This window comes from Ailuropoda melanoleuca, chromosome 8 (genome assembly GCF_002007445.2).
Source record: "Ailuropoda melanoleuca isolate Jingjing chromosome 8, ASM200744v2, whole genome shotgun sequence".
NCBI lineage: Eukaryota > Metazoa > Chordata > Mammalia > Carnivora > Ursidae > Ailuropoda > Ailuropoda melanoleuca.
In genome coordinates, this window is record NC_048225.1 from 104,047,267 (window position 1) to 104,062,415 (window position 15,149).

Here is a 15,149-nt window from a genome sequence, read left to right on the forward strand (position 1 = left end):
TGCTTGGCAGTCCAAATCCTTTCTCTCCTCCACACATTTTGCTTTTCTTAAATGTCTTTCCCACTCCCCTGGGCCCACCTGCTCCTTGGCTTTTCATGGACATGTCCCACAGCATGCAAGATTCTCTTTAGGAAGACAGCTCTCTATGCATTGTCTATTAGACTGGAAAGGGCTTTAGAAATCATCTAATAGATGAACTACCCTAACCTCTACCACCCCCTATCCATTTGATAGTTGTAAAAACTGACATGTGGAGAAAAGAGTGACTCCTTGTGTTCGATCAGGTCACCGTCAGACACTAACATGCACCTCGTCCTCGATACCGGGCAGACCCGAGCAGACACGCGTAAGGTAGCACACAGCCAGGTGCAGATGGGGCAGAACCCTAGGGACGCGAGGAGGCAGGCTCAGAAATTTGCAGCCAGCCTGTGTCCTGGGTCACTAAGAGTGACTTTGTTTTCACTTGTGCTCCTGGTTCTAAAAAGAACAGAATGTCTTTCTTTCCATACAATCTCATTTACTTTCAGAGTAGTCTTGGAATTCCAGAGGGGCCTGGATAATTCTCCCCTCCCGTGAGCGTGCATGGGAAATCAGCACAGCGGGGAAAGCTCACTTGATTTGCCCATAGCTGTATGGCCAGGACTTCGAACCCAGGTCCCTGGCTGGCCGCTCCTCACTCTGTATCCCCAGTTGCCCTCCAGTGAAGGCCATTTTATCAGCCCAGAAGGGCAGTACCCCTCCCTTTGGGGAAAGAAGCCAGGAGTAAAAGTGCATCCGCTTGGATAGAATCCTTCCCCTAAGGTGGAGGCATCTCCTGATTTTGTCCCCATGGCAGATGCCAGAGATCTGGGGGCGAATGTCAGGGCAATGGCAAGGGATTGCCATTGTCAGAGGAGAACAGCCCCTGTGCTGTGCCACTTGGGCTCTGACCACGTGCCGGGGACATGCCACTTTCAGGTCCACTCACAGGACTTTGGGGGGACAGCCCTCAACCGTCTGTCCACTCTTCCCACTCCACTGAGCCATTACAATATGACTCTCACATTGAGTTTCCTATTCATTTTTTTTTTCTTAAGATCCATGAAAATGTCATCTTCTTCCCATCATCTACCCTGAGAAAATGCCCCGGAACAGAAACCAAGTAAATAGAGAGGAACAGTTCAAGGGATTTGTATCCTAGCTTGTCACCACCCTTTCTGCACCTCAGTTGTTCCAACTGTCCAGTGAGAATAACAAAACATGTCCTTGCCATCTCCAAGGGCCGATGTAAGACTCAAATGCGAGCATAAATATGAAAGAGGCATGAAAATGTAGCACGCCAGATAAACACGAGCATCACAGGTCAACAGCCATGATCATTACGACAATAAATCCTCAGCTCCCAGAAGCTTTCTACTAACCAGGGCTCCTACAGAACTCTTCTTCCAGAAGGCAGATGATGGCAAATCAAGCCAATATCAAGAATTTACCTTTTGATAAAGTAACTTCTGTCCTGTGCAGTTCATTCAGCCCCATCACCTTCCCTTTCTTTATCTACATTATCATCTTGAGACTTGGTCTTCTGGAAAAAATCACCTTGAGGGCCTTTAAGATCCCTGTTCATCAAAGAAAGCATCAACCATGCTCACGAGGCTGTACTTACAGTGGGGAGAAAGTAGAAGCAGACATTTCAGAAAGATATTGAACAAGAGATTTCAGAATAAACCGTAGTTACTTGGAAAGCTCAATTTACCAGAACAATTTGTTTCGTGAATGTTCATGAACGCTCTGCTTAGTCAGTTATGCTGCGTTGTTACCTCCAAAAGCTCTCCAATAAATGTTTGTTGAGTTGGATTTAACTCCACAAACCCTGTCTTTTCACTCACAAGGGCTGGAGAAGAATGAAGAATGGAACCGGGCCAGGGCTCTCCAGCCTGCCTATGCTCTTTGCAGCCAGTGGGAGGTTCCCCTCTGCCACTGGCAAGGTCCTGGTGGTCAGCATTCTAGAGCCATCCTCCATCGAGCCCTGAAAAAACCCCCAGTAATCTTGGGGTATAGCAACAGCTCAATTTCTTCTTGGTAACTGAAACCAGTCACCTTAGCCTGTTATGGAGTCTCCTCTGCTTGTTGGGTCAGTGACAAGAGAGCCCCAGATGGCCAGGGGGGGCATGTCAGTTTTCAATTTCATGGAACCATGGCTGTGTATCTTCCCCTGTGAAAGTGTTCCTCCCTTGGGAACTAGAGCCTCAGAACCTGTCAAGACCAAGAGAATGTACACATCAAGAGAAAACTGTATGAATGCAGTTTTAGATATAATCATGAGAAGTATCATTTCTGCCTCTTACATTTGGTTTTTTTTGGACCTTCATATTTTGGCTTCGAGAGAAAAGTCACCATCATTTGGTCACAAGTTTAAAGCATGTGTAGTGTCTTATCAGGTAACACCTCAATCTCTCGGGGTGTTGTCCCCCAGCTAGAATCACGAGTGGGCCTCCCTTGGCCATTCCATTCTTCTATTAGACCAGCTGCCTCCAATTGATGAGGTACGTGGTGGGGTCACTGAATTCCATAGGCATGAGCCTATCACTGTGCAATTTTTGTATTAATGCGAGTCCCTTTGTCAGAGGCCATGTTGTATCAGATACCAAGAGCATGAATAAGGGATTCTGTGGGTCCCCTAATGATAGCATTGACAGAAGAGTTTCAGGCAAAAAAGGTAAAGCTGTATAGAATATGTATCTATTCCCATGAAGTCAAAGCATTCCCCCCTCCAAGGTGGAAGGAATTCAATAAAATTAGGTGACTGGCTGGTTCCCAAAGGATTAGAACCCTTTCCAGGGCTCAGTGTTGCCCTCTGCTTATGGCAAGGTAGGTGCTCACAGCAACGGTCTTCAGCGTAATTGGAGTGAGGGGAAATCCCTGTTGTTGTGACCAGTTCTGCCACTATGGCCACTCTATACATGGCCTGATGGAGTGGGCAGCAGGGTGTCTGGGGAAAGAAGTTGACTACGGCCACAAGGTGGATCATCTTGTCTACCTTACTTTTGGAAGCTTTCCCTGCAGTGTGGTCTCTGGTGATCATTCCCTTGAGTCATAAATACCTTCACAGTCTTCATTCAATCCAAGAGTTTCATCCACGTCTTTCTTCCTCAGCTCTGTCATATCAGTTTTTCACTCTTAGTCTTTCCAAGTCCCTGACCAATCAAACCAAAGTGTCAGCCACTGTCCCTGGGACTGTATAGATTTGTACTTTGGCCCATTTTCCTTCCAGGGGAATCAGACATTTTGTCCAAGTTTCTGGGAGAATTTTCTTTATCACTGTCTTTCAGAGCCATCCCCGTAATGCATCAGACATGCACTTCTGGCTGCTGCTAACAGGCAGACTTATCTATAAACCAGACCTACAATTTTTCCTTCTTTTGTTAGCAGGAGGAAGTTCCTATGAGACCATTTATATTGGTTGAGGAAGAGATGGTAAAACAGCAGGAGTAGATGCCATGAGAGTCTCAATTCACCTGTGCCCACGCAAGTCTCCACCACCTCCATGAAATCATGGCATGATGCCGCGCACGCCTGACTTTATGATTTGGTGGAGAACACGCAATTCACAATGAACAGCTCAAGTCACATCACTGCTTGGTATCCTTTGGTTAAAGGTTCAGGTACTTCAAGTGTTATTGAAATTTCTGGGTCCAAAGGCCTAAGTGGTGGAACCATTTGTACTTCTGCCTGGGCTTGCTACACAGTCCTCTGTTGCTCTGGGATTCACTCTGAAATGACAGCCTTATGAGATGCTGAGCAAATGGGTCAGAGTGGAACACCTGAATGTTGGCTTTTAAACTGCAAGGAGACCCACTAAGCATTGGGCCTTTTTCTTTGTGGCGCATAGTGCAAAGTGGAAAGATTTAACTGGAGCTTTGGAAGGGCTATTCCAAGATATTTTAGACCACTGGATCCCTAGGCATTTCATCAGCATGTCAGGCTTCTAAATTTTGAGGGTTTTTTTTTTCTTCCTATCCTCTGTCATGCCTATATCTTATAGAGGCTTCAAGTTTCCTGCTGTATCCTGCTCACCTGGTTCACCTGACATAATGTCATCAGTATAATGGACCAGCATGAAATACAGTGAGGCATCACAGCCCCTTTGGATGATATGGAAGCAGGAGAGTTGACATAATCCTGAAGACCATGAGTGTATACTCACTGTGCCAGCCAGGTGAAAGCAGGCTGCTGCTGATTGTTCTTACGAATTAAGATAGAGAAATAAATAATCTGTCAAGTCACTAGCTATATACGAAATGCCATTGCCCTAGTAAAGATACTACATCCAGAATAACAGCTGTAGTCGGCAACAACTACCTAACCGAGCATAGCACAATCCATAGTCATTCTCCACCACCTCGATGGCCTTTTCCCTGACCAAATAGGTATTAAACAAGGATATGATTGAAACCACCATCTCTCCATCTTTCACAGCTTGGACAGTGACTCTAATCACTGCAGTACCCCCGGGAATGTGGTATTGCTTTTGGTTGAGTCTTCTGGCAGGCAGGAGAAAAGGTGCTGTTGGCNTTCTAGAAGCTTCCTCCTGGCTTTGCTCACCTACTAGGTCTCATTGCATGGATCAGGAAACCTATGTGGGGATTCTTCCAGCTGCCCTTTATGTCTATTCCATGGGTCTTCTGGAGTCATTGCAAGATGGCTCAAGCCAAGATTTCATTCATCATCAGACCTTCATAAGTCCCTACCCTGGCTGGTGTACCACGGTGGTTTTAGGGTCCTCAGAAATAAGCCTCAGTTCAGAGCTAGTATCCAAGGTCTGTGTGTTTCCTTTCTCTTGTGTTTGGTGGCCCCAGCCAACGGCCCCTCAGGTACCTCTTAGGAAGCCTTGAAGAAATGTACAGAATATACTCATAGTCACATTCTGCGCTTCTTCCTTAAAGGCCCCTGGCCTTCTCCTCAGTCAAAGGGTTTGAACACTACCTTATCTCAGCAAACTGGGTAGAAAAGTAAAAACTATCACTATGTCTGCTTGAATCAGGTGTCTACCTGCCACAACGACAATTTTCTGCGTTATACAGATCTACACTATCTAATGTGGTAGCTACTAGTCACATGTGCTTATTGGGCACTTGAAACGTGGCTAGTCCTGACTGAGCGATGCTTACCTGAGAAATACCCTCTGAGTTTCAAAGACAGTATCAAAAAATGTAAAATATCACATCAGTCATGCTTTATATTGATTACATGTTTAAGTGATAACACTTTAGATATAAGCTAAATCAAATATTTAAAATTATTATCACGGTTTCTTTTTACTTTTTAAATCTGTGGCTACTAGAAAATTTAAAATTACAAATGCGGCTCACATTATATTTATATTGGATCGTGGCTGATATGGATTAAGCAATATCATAGTAAGTTACACATCTATTTTTTTTCCTTTCAACCCTATGATCAATTAGCGACCACCATAAACCCATGTGGAGCAATCTGATTATCATTCTATCCTGTGGCTTATTAGAATAAGTGAGTCCACCTTGTCTCTGATAGTCTGTCACTGGGGATTCCAATTTTTACAGTTAATATTAGAGATCTCAATGTAATGGCAGCATCATCCACCGACATCTCTGACCCACAGAGAAGAGCCACATGGAGCCTCTCAAGGATGCAGGTGTTCTTACTAATGAACTTTTTAATGCTTTTGTGAGGGGCTTATCCTCTGGGCCTTTAGAAGAGGGATTAAGTAGGTTACATATAATAGATATATTTCAATTTCCCATCACTCCAAGCTTTCGATTCCTTCTGCAATGCTAGGAAGTTCCGGCATTCTCAGCCTCATTAGCTGTAAGACACTATTTTTTTTTTNTACATATAATAGATATATTTCAATTTCCCATCACTCCAAGCTTTCGATTCCTTCTGCAATGCTAGGAAGTTCTGGCATTCTCAGCCTCATTAGCTGTAAGACACTATTTTTTTTTAAAGGTTTTATTTATTTATTTGACAGAGATAGCCAGCGAGAGGGGGAACACAAACAGGGGGAGTGGGAGAGGAAGAAGCAGGCTCATAGCAGAGGAGCCTGATGTGGGGCTTGATCCCATGACGCTGGGATCACGCCCTGAGCCGAAGGCAGACGCTTAACCGCTGTGCCACCCAGGTGCCCCGCTGTAAGACACTATTAACCCAGGATTTAATTACTCACTCAAGCAAACGATTGGAGCCACTCCCCACCACTTGAGCTACCATGTTACATCTTGAATCCCAGGTGAATTCACCCATATTGATCCATTTGATCCAATCCACTATATTTCATCTTCCTTGGCCTAATACTCTTGGAGTCTATTTGCATATACACATTCCTGAGATTCCTGACACTACAAATGAAAAGATATTGCAATTCCTTTGCAGTATACATTTCTCCTCCTGGAGAAGATATTTCAAATTTTTCTTTGAGCTATGGTGAGATGTAACTCTCATCTCAGAGCCTTCAGGCAATGAGATAAGGCGGGGCGAGGTCTAGAGGAGAGTAGGTACACCTCTTGCAAGGCAACTGCCTCGTGTGACACCGTAAGGAAGTCTTTATGCAAGGGACTCCTTTTCCTAGCAAGGGAGATTCAGGGGGACTGGGGGCCCATCGATCTCAGTTTCGTTTGCGTCACTCCAAATGTCCTCATCCCAACCTTAGCCTCCAACTCCTTTGCCACCAGTGCCCCAACATTAGCATAGAGACTTGGTAAGATTGTACGTCTAATACACCTTGCAAACCTTCAACCCGCACAATTAGACTTTAGGCCTAATGCACAGCTGTGTCTTCTCGGAGGCTGTGTGCAATAAGCGAATCTTTTAAGGCCTCCATAGAAAATTTCTGGTTCTACACTCATGTCTTGAGTTGTGTGTTCAAAGCTCAAAGCTCCTGTTTCTCTCTCTCTCTCTCTCTCTCTCTCTCTCACACACAGACACACACACTCACACTCTCCAGCACAGTCAGATGTTCTCAGCAGTTCTTGTAATTCCCGCTGTGGCCGTAGCAGTCAAGTGCAGTGGTCACTTGACCACTTAACACCTTGTCTTCTTCCACTGGGTCTCCATCCTACATCACCATCCATGATGATTTGAATCCTCTCAATGGTACTTCATACCACAGGTGACCAGAGCCCCATTTTCCCCAGCAATAAGGTCATTCATGCCTTCATTAAATAAGTGAGAAACCGGGTCCCGGAATCTCATTTTGAAGGTTGTTTCCTGGAACCATTTCTATTACCAACCATTGTATTCATCAGGGTCTGAGCAGGAAAGAGCATCTATGCCAGGTGGTGTAGACAAAGATATCTTAATGAAGAGGTATGAAAGAGATATGAGCAGGGTTAAGGGACCAGATGAGGGGTGCTATAAGAACTCAGGACTTAGCAATGGTGGAAAGCCATCCCTATCCAGAGCTGAAAAGGCGATGGAAACACATAATGTCACTGAAAGAAAAAGTGGGAAGTGGAGTCATGGGGGAGGGGACACGTGGAGGGAGTTGCGGTCCATGGAGGATCATAGCAACTGCCAGAGATGTGAGAGAAGCTCAGGGAAGGGGCAGGTGAGAAACATTCCAACCCTACTGTCAAATGCCATTGGAAGCCAGAGGACAAAGGAGCCCAGATGACGCAGTCCAAAAAAAGGATGAGTATCCTGGCTCTCAAGTAGGGTAAAGAAGGGCTGACAATGGATTTGAGAGAGGAGGGTCAGCTCTCCAGGTGTTGCCTTTACCTGAACAATCTTCTTTCATCCTTCTAACCTAGCATCAGTAAGATATATACTGTTACTTCCATTTTACAGGTGAGGAAGGAGGCTTGCTCAAGATTATATAAATAGTAAGTGGTGGGGCTACAGCTTTAATGCAGACAAGTTGAACTGGAGGTTCTAGATCGTGCTCCATGAGCTTAGTGAGGCTGGAGTAGAGGGTTCCATTAGAGGAGTGGCGAGAAAGGCTGGGACCAAAGCATGGAAAGCTTTGAAGCCTGGTCTCAGGAATTCCTTCTCGATCTCTGTAGGTGCTGTCCCTGCCATGCTTTTTCAAGCCCTGCCAGAATGAGGAAACCCACTGACCTCTGCTCCCTCGTCTAAGTAGCCTGAGCCAGAGAGTCAGGCTTGAAGAACCTGCCTAGCACTCCTACACGTGGTTGACACTGGTTGGTGGTGCCTCCTGTTACTCATCTTCCTTCATGGAGTAGCTTTCCCGCCACAGTGCTTTGCGGGAGCCTTCCTGCCACTCCTCCCAGCTCATGTGTTTTGGGTTGATGTCCTAAGCAAGCCAGCATATTGTCTTTCCTCATTGGCAACGATTGGTTAGAGATGGGTGCGTGACCCAAGTCCGTCCAAAAGGAGCCAACAAAAGTCAGTTCCTGGAATTTCGTTAGAGGAACAGCAGCCTGAGAGGAAGGGAGGATACTGCTAGATTTCTACAAACAGAGCCAAGACCAAAGCCAACATACAGGAAGGCAAACAGAGATGGCCAAAATCATGCCCCTGTGACAGGTATGAGCCCTGAATCCAACCACAGCCAGCCCATCCCCAGACTTTTTATTACATAAGCCATAAATCTAAGAGATTTCTGCTTTGGTTATCGTTCGACAAATGTGGCAAGGTGAGAAGCTGGCCCTACCTTCTCCAGAAAGTGCTCCAACCTTTGCCCCTTACCCCGCAGGTTTTAGGAGCCTGGGGAGTGGGGCCCAAGATGGAAGAGGCTGGTGTGAAGGCAGAGGGCGAGGAGGCCTGGGGCAGCGGAACGTATCCTCTGGGATCGGAGACAAGATAAATGCTTGAGTCAACACACACCCCCACAGAGGTATATTTAGTCAACTTTTTTCCTCACAGGGCTTGAAAGATCAAAATTGCTTTTTAAAAAATAATAAAAAGGAAACAGCCACTGTGGTTTCTTTTGACACCAACCCAATTTCTTGGCTGTCACAATACTTCCAAATAACATGTGTAAGACTTCGCTGGGCTGTCTCTTTTTCCCTAAAACCCAAGGCAAAAAACAACAACAAAAGTCTGCAGTTCCAGCTGCATGATAATGTTTGGTCAGAGGCTTCCTGAGATCTCAAGCACTCCTGGATGGTTTATAGGACCTGATGTGAAATGTGAAATGCCTTTATGCAAATGTAACATGGGCTGAGGTGTAAACCCAGGCTCACAGCCTGGCCTGGGTTCACTACGCAGTGCCGGTGCATCACCTTTGAAACCCACCTGGCCAACCTTTACAACTATAATAAATACCTAGGGCACCTGGGTGGCTCAGTCAGTTAGGTGTCCAGCTCTTGATTCCAGTTCAGGTCAAGATCTCAAGGTCGTGAGATCGAGCTCTGCACTCAGCAGGGAGTCTGCTTGAGACTCTCTCTCTTTCTGCCTTCCCCCGGCTCTCTCTCTCAAGTAAATAATACCGGCCATCAGAGTCTTCCTCATGGGAGATAGGGCTTCAGGGCTATTGAAATTATAAGGTCATGTTCCACTGTGGCACTAAGAGACTTCTCACTCCCCCCAACGACAGACAGACTCCCTCAAATCGAGGTTCTCCTGCACGTCACTTTCTTTCTTCCAGGTAGAGCTCAGAGGGAAAAGTCTATCTTGTTTTGTTCAAGATTAGCCCTTCCCTCTATTGTTTCGATCCCCTTTGACACTTAGGACTTGGTCTTCAGTTAGTTTCTTCCTTCCACATTTAAAAAAAATTTGTTTAATTAGCTGTACTCATGTATCATTTACATACAGTAAAACACAACCATTCTAACAAATGGATAAGTTTTGACAAATGAATTCACTGTGTAAGCACTCGTACCACAGTCAAGGTCTAGAACAGTTCCCTTGCCCTCCAAAGCTGCCTGCTGCAGTCAATTCCCCCTCCAATCCGCGTCCCTCCCCACCCACTGCTGAGTCATGGCCGATCTGCCCTCTGTCTCTGTGGATTGATTTGGGCTGCAACAGAATTTCATATAAATGGTATCATACGGTGTACACTCTTATGTCTGACTTCCTTTGCTCAGGATAATGCTTCTGGGACTCATAACGGTTTCGTGCAAATCAGTAGTTCACCCCGTTATATTGCTGGGTACTAGTTCACTGTGTAGATGGATATACTGCAATTATTTACCCACGTGCCCGTTAATGAACATTTGGGGTGTTTTCAGTTTAGGGCTATTACAAATAAAATTACGAATTTTATTACAAATAAAATTGCTGTCCACGTATGTATATAAGCTTTGTGTTGACACGTTTTCACATCTCTTGGGTAAACACCTGGAAGTGGAATTTTGAATTGTATGATAAGTGTATGTTTACTTTATAAGAAACTGCCAAATTGTTTCCCAAAGCGGCTGCACGATTTTGCAGTCCTGCCAGAATATGTGAAAGGTCTACCGGCTTCATAGGCTTACAAACACTTGGTATTGTCAGTATTTCTATTTTTGCCATTTAATGGGTGTGTAGTGGTGCCTTGCTGTGGTTTTAATTTTCACTCCTCTGATGACTAAAGATGAGGGGCATCTTTTCACGTGCGTGGTGGCTATCTGCATCTTCTGTGAAGTGTCCATTCAAATCTTTTGCCCATTTTTTGGTTCTCTTACAATTGAGTGTAACACTCTTCTAACTCCTAAATATATATGTGTCTCTTTATATGAAAATATTATATATATCCATATATATTTGTTTTTTCATTTTCTTAACAGTGTCTTTCAAAGAGCACAAACTTTACATTGTGACGGAGTCCAGTTCATCTCGCCCAGAATTGTAACCTCTGCCGGCTCCTTCCCTTCAGCATAGACACATTCTGGAAGAGGCGCCTGGGGGGCTCAGTCACTTAAGCGTCTGCCTTCGGCTCGGGTCATGACCCTGGGGTCTTGGGATCGAGCCCCATGTGGGGCTCCCTGCACAGTGGGGAGTCTGCTTCTCTCTCTTTCTCTCTGACCCTCCCCTTGCTCTTTCTCTCTCTTTCTCTCGCCAATAAATAAATAAAATCTTTGAAAAAAAATAAACATGCTTAAGTCTCTCCAATAACTATAAAACCCAACTAAACAAAAACAAGGCAACCCCCACCCCCCCCACCACCTCCAAAAGCCCTTTATTAAACCCACATCCCTTGCAAGCTACTGTGTATCCTTCTCCCTTTTTTCACAGCCAAGCACTTCAAAAGAACAGTCTTCATTGACTCTTTCCACATCTTCCGAAACCCCTTGCCTCTTTGGCCCACTCCCACCACCGCACTGGGAAATCCCTGGCGGGGTCACGCACCCACAGGCACAGTCAGGTACTAACATCTAGGGAAGCAAGAGCACACAAATTTTGCCACCCCTGGTTTGCAAGGGCAGGGCCGGAGAGCCAGGCCTGGGGGAGATGGGGACTGGGAAGCCCTGTGACTCCTTTCTCTTGGTGTTTCAGAGTCTTGTTTCTTGGTTCCGTCTACTGTCTTCATGTTATTAAAATAATCATCTAAATAATCTATCACATCTATACATTACCTTAAAAATGATTGATGAGGAGTCACCTGGGGAGGGTGCTTAGTGAGATGGCCCTTTGCCTGGTCTCCACTCGGAACGATGCTGCTTCCCCCAGCCCAGCCCTGTGCTTCTGCACCCACCACTCTCTCCCCACGGGCTCCAGCAAGTGGGCTCCTGGGGCTTATCTTCCTTGATCAGCACCAACACTTTTTCTCCTACTTATTCCGTCTTGCTTAGCAAATACATGCTAAGTAGTCTTGTGTGATAGAACTGAACAACAAGAATTACTAATTTCTGGAGGGGGTGGGTGTTCAAGGCTGCACTCAAGAAGCTCATGGTCTAGCTGGGGAGACCTACTGAGTCCTCTATCACCGCAGTGTGATGTGTGAGTACAGAGGAATAACACCCAAGCAGCTTAGGGGGATTAGGGGAGGTGAAGGAGCTCCAAGCTCCGGGATACCACCTGCAAAGGTGCGTGAATGCATGTGTGATCTACGTGCGGTGTGGGAGACCAAGGCATTTACAGCAAACAGGTCAGGTTGTGGGGGTGGGAGGAGGTGTGTTAGGGAAATATCACAGGATTTAAGTATCACAGGATACATGGCTTAAGTCCCTTGCTGTCCACCAAACTCCATTGTCTCTAACAGAAATGGGGGTGGTAGCCAAGGGTATGGCTGGACTACATTTCCCAGCTTCCCTTGGTGTCAGGTGGGGACACATGACTAAGTTATCACCAATGAGCAGAAGGGTGCATCCCCTTTGAGCCAAGGCTTTTGAAGAGTGGGTGTGCCTCCTTCATGTGTTCTTTCCCTCTTTGAGAACTGGATAGACACCTAATGAGGCCCTAAGGAGATCGTGGACCCACAAAATGGAAAGAAGGAGCTCAGGTCTTTGAATGACTTTGTGGAGCAGAGCTGCCCTGTCATCCTGAATAATCAACCAAGATTGTTTCCTGAGCAACAAATAAACTTGTAATGTGTTACGCCATGGCAAATTTTGAATAATCTTTATTGTTGCAGTATGACCTATCCTACACAATACATTCGGATTATGGTGAATTTATGAAAGCTTTCTCAAATATACCTCCGGGTAGGGGGAAAATGGAATGAAGTATACCAAGGTGTTAATAACGGCGGTTGTCTTTGGGTGGTGGAATTATGGGTGGATTTCATTTCCTCTGTAATTTTCTGCCTTTTCCAAATTGGCTACAATGAGCATGTAATCTTACAGTCATGACAAATATAAATTCTCTAAATTCAGGTAGTTACAGAGATAATAACAAGTTGAGGAAGAACTTCACTAGCAGGCAGCACGTAGAAAGTCTATTCAAGTAGAAGTTAAGGGTGGCAAAAAGGCAGAGGAAAAGCAAAAAAAAAAAAAATCGATTCCACACTTACTGAGGATCTGGCTATGTAAAGGGGAAGAGTAGGGCACAACAGAGGAAAGCCCAGTCCATGACTCTTCCCTGCATTCTTACCCCCTGCCCAGAGCCTCCACTGGTCCAGCCCCTGCACAGCTGGGGCTGCTGGGGAAGGGGCCGTGTAGCCTGGTTTTGTATCTTCCTTCCTGTAGTTTAGGGAGGCTGAGGCTCCACACGATGCTGACAGAGAGACGTTCTGGCACCAGAGGATGGGGAAAGGAGAGTCAGATATTCACAAAGGGGGCCCCCGTGACATATAGATGACACACACATTTTCTGTTCCTCCAAATCCCTTCTGAAACTCACCCCTCCTTTGGCTTCCATGAGAACATAAATTCCTGGGGCTCTTTCTATGTCTCTGGCCCCTCTGGCCCCAGGTACTTTTCTCTGCCCATCTTTTTGGCTCCTCAAGGGTCCACGCCACACTCCCTTTTGAAATGGTCTCATCCTCTTTGTCACCCCAAGGTTACCTTCCAGCATAGCTCCAAATCCAGATGGACAATGGCCTCTGAGTTCCCTCTGTCAAGCGCCTCCCCTTCCCACCTCCTTCCAGGGACCCAACTCACTACCATCCAGCCAAAGAAACCTGGGTGTTAGCCTCATTTCTCATGCCCAGCCTACTTTAATATCTTTTCAATGTGTCTAGTTCCCTTCGTCACTGCTGCCATGGCCTCTGTTCAAGCACCTGATTTCTCCCATATTTCTGTATCGTTCCCTAATTCACATCCAGAAACTCAGGATCCTTCATTTTCCACACAGCCCCAAGAAGGTATTTTTTCTAATTTAAAAAAAATTATGAGGGGCACCCGGCTGGCTCAGTCAGAAGAGCAGGCGACTCTTGATCTCAAGGTCGTGGGTTTGAACCCCATGTTTGGTGCAGAGATTACTTAAATAAATAAAACATTAAAAATAAATAAATTTATGAAATACTTCTTATATACAGAAGAGGACATTGGGAATACATAATAACCATAAACATCCATATTACCCCCCCCACCCCCATCCAAGATTAACTGATGAGAACATTTTCTGCCCATTTTCTCACAGGTAAGTATCTCTAAAACAGAAATTTAGGAGTGTCTGGGTGGTGGAGTCAGTTAAACGTCCGACTCCTGCTTTCGGCTCAGGTCCTGATCTCAGGGTCATGAGATGGAGCCCCAGCTCAACATGGAGTCTGCTTGAGATTCTCTCTCCCTCGCCCTCTGTCCCTCCCACTCATGCTTACTCGCTCTCTCTCTCTCTACAACAAATAAATAAATCTCACCCCAAAACCCACAGAGATTTAAAATTTTTAAATGTCACTTTCTTGATGAAAAATCTCAGTGGATCTCAATTGCACTCAACCTAATTTCCAAACTCCTTGACCCGTCTTCTGAGACTGTCCGCAGTCTCCTAGGGGTTAAGAGCTAGCGCTGTGGAGTCCACCACTCAGCAACTTGTGCAAGGAGCTTATCAGTTATTTAACTTCTCTGAGCCTCAGTTTCCACATCTGTAAAATGGGGACAGCATTGTGGGGCTGTTTGGGGATTAACTGAGATGTGCGAATTTCCTAGCCCAGTAGTTGGCACATAATATACATGTCAGATTTCTAACTCTTCTGCCCTGAATGCCAAAGCAAGAGGGGAAAATGGAAGAAAGAAGAGGGAGGGAATCCTCAAAGGAAAGGAGAGGGAAGGAAAGAGAAAAGGATCAATCAAGTTTAAGCAAAGAGTTGGATAAGAGATGAGAGAGGGGTGCCTTGGTGACTTGGTCAGTTAATCGACGGATTCTTGATTTTGGCTCAGGTCATGATTGCAGGGTGGAGGGATCAAGGTCCCAGTCTATCTCCATGGGGCTCCAGCTCAGCCGAGGTCTGCCTGTGATTCTCTCGCTCTCCTTCTCCCTCTCCCCCTTACCTTTCCCGCCCCCCCCCACGATTCTGCGCACTCTCTCTCTCTAAAATAAAAGCTTTTAAAAGAGAGAGGGAGAAAAGAGGGACTGAGAAGATGAGAGGAGAGACATCTAAATGGAGGAAACGAAAATAATGGAGGAAAAATGGCAAAGGAGGAAGTGCCTTCCCAGGATGAAAGGGGACCGTGGTGTCTGGGAGAATTCGGAATGAAATCAGAGCTGCAGAGCCCCGCCCTCACTGTCGGAAGGGCTCTGCGAGCGTGGGTCCTGCGGCAGCTCCACCAGGGGGCAGTGTGGAGTCCTCGCTCCCTCTGCCTATAATTCACCTCCTCCCCGGAGGTGCTGGGGAAACACGGAGCCAGTTGATGCCAAATCGCTTGGATAGG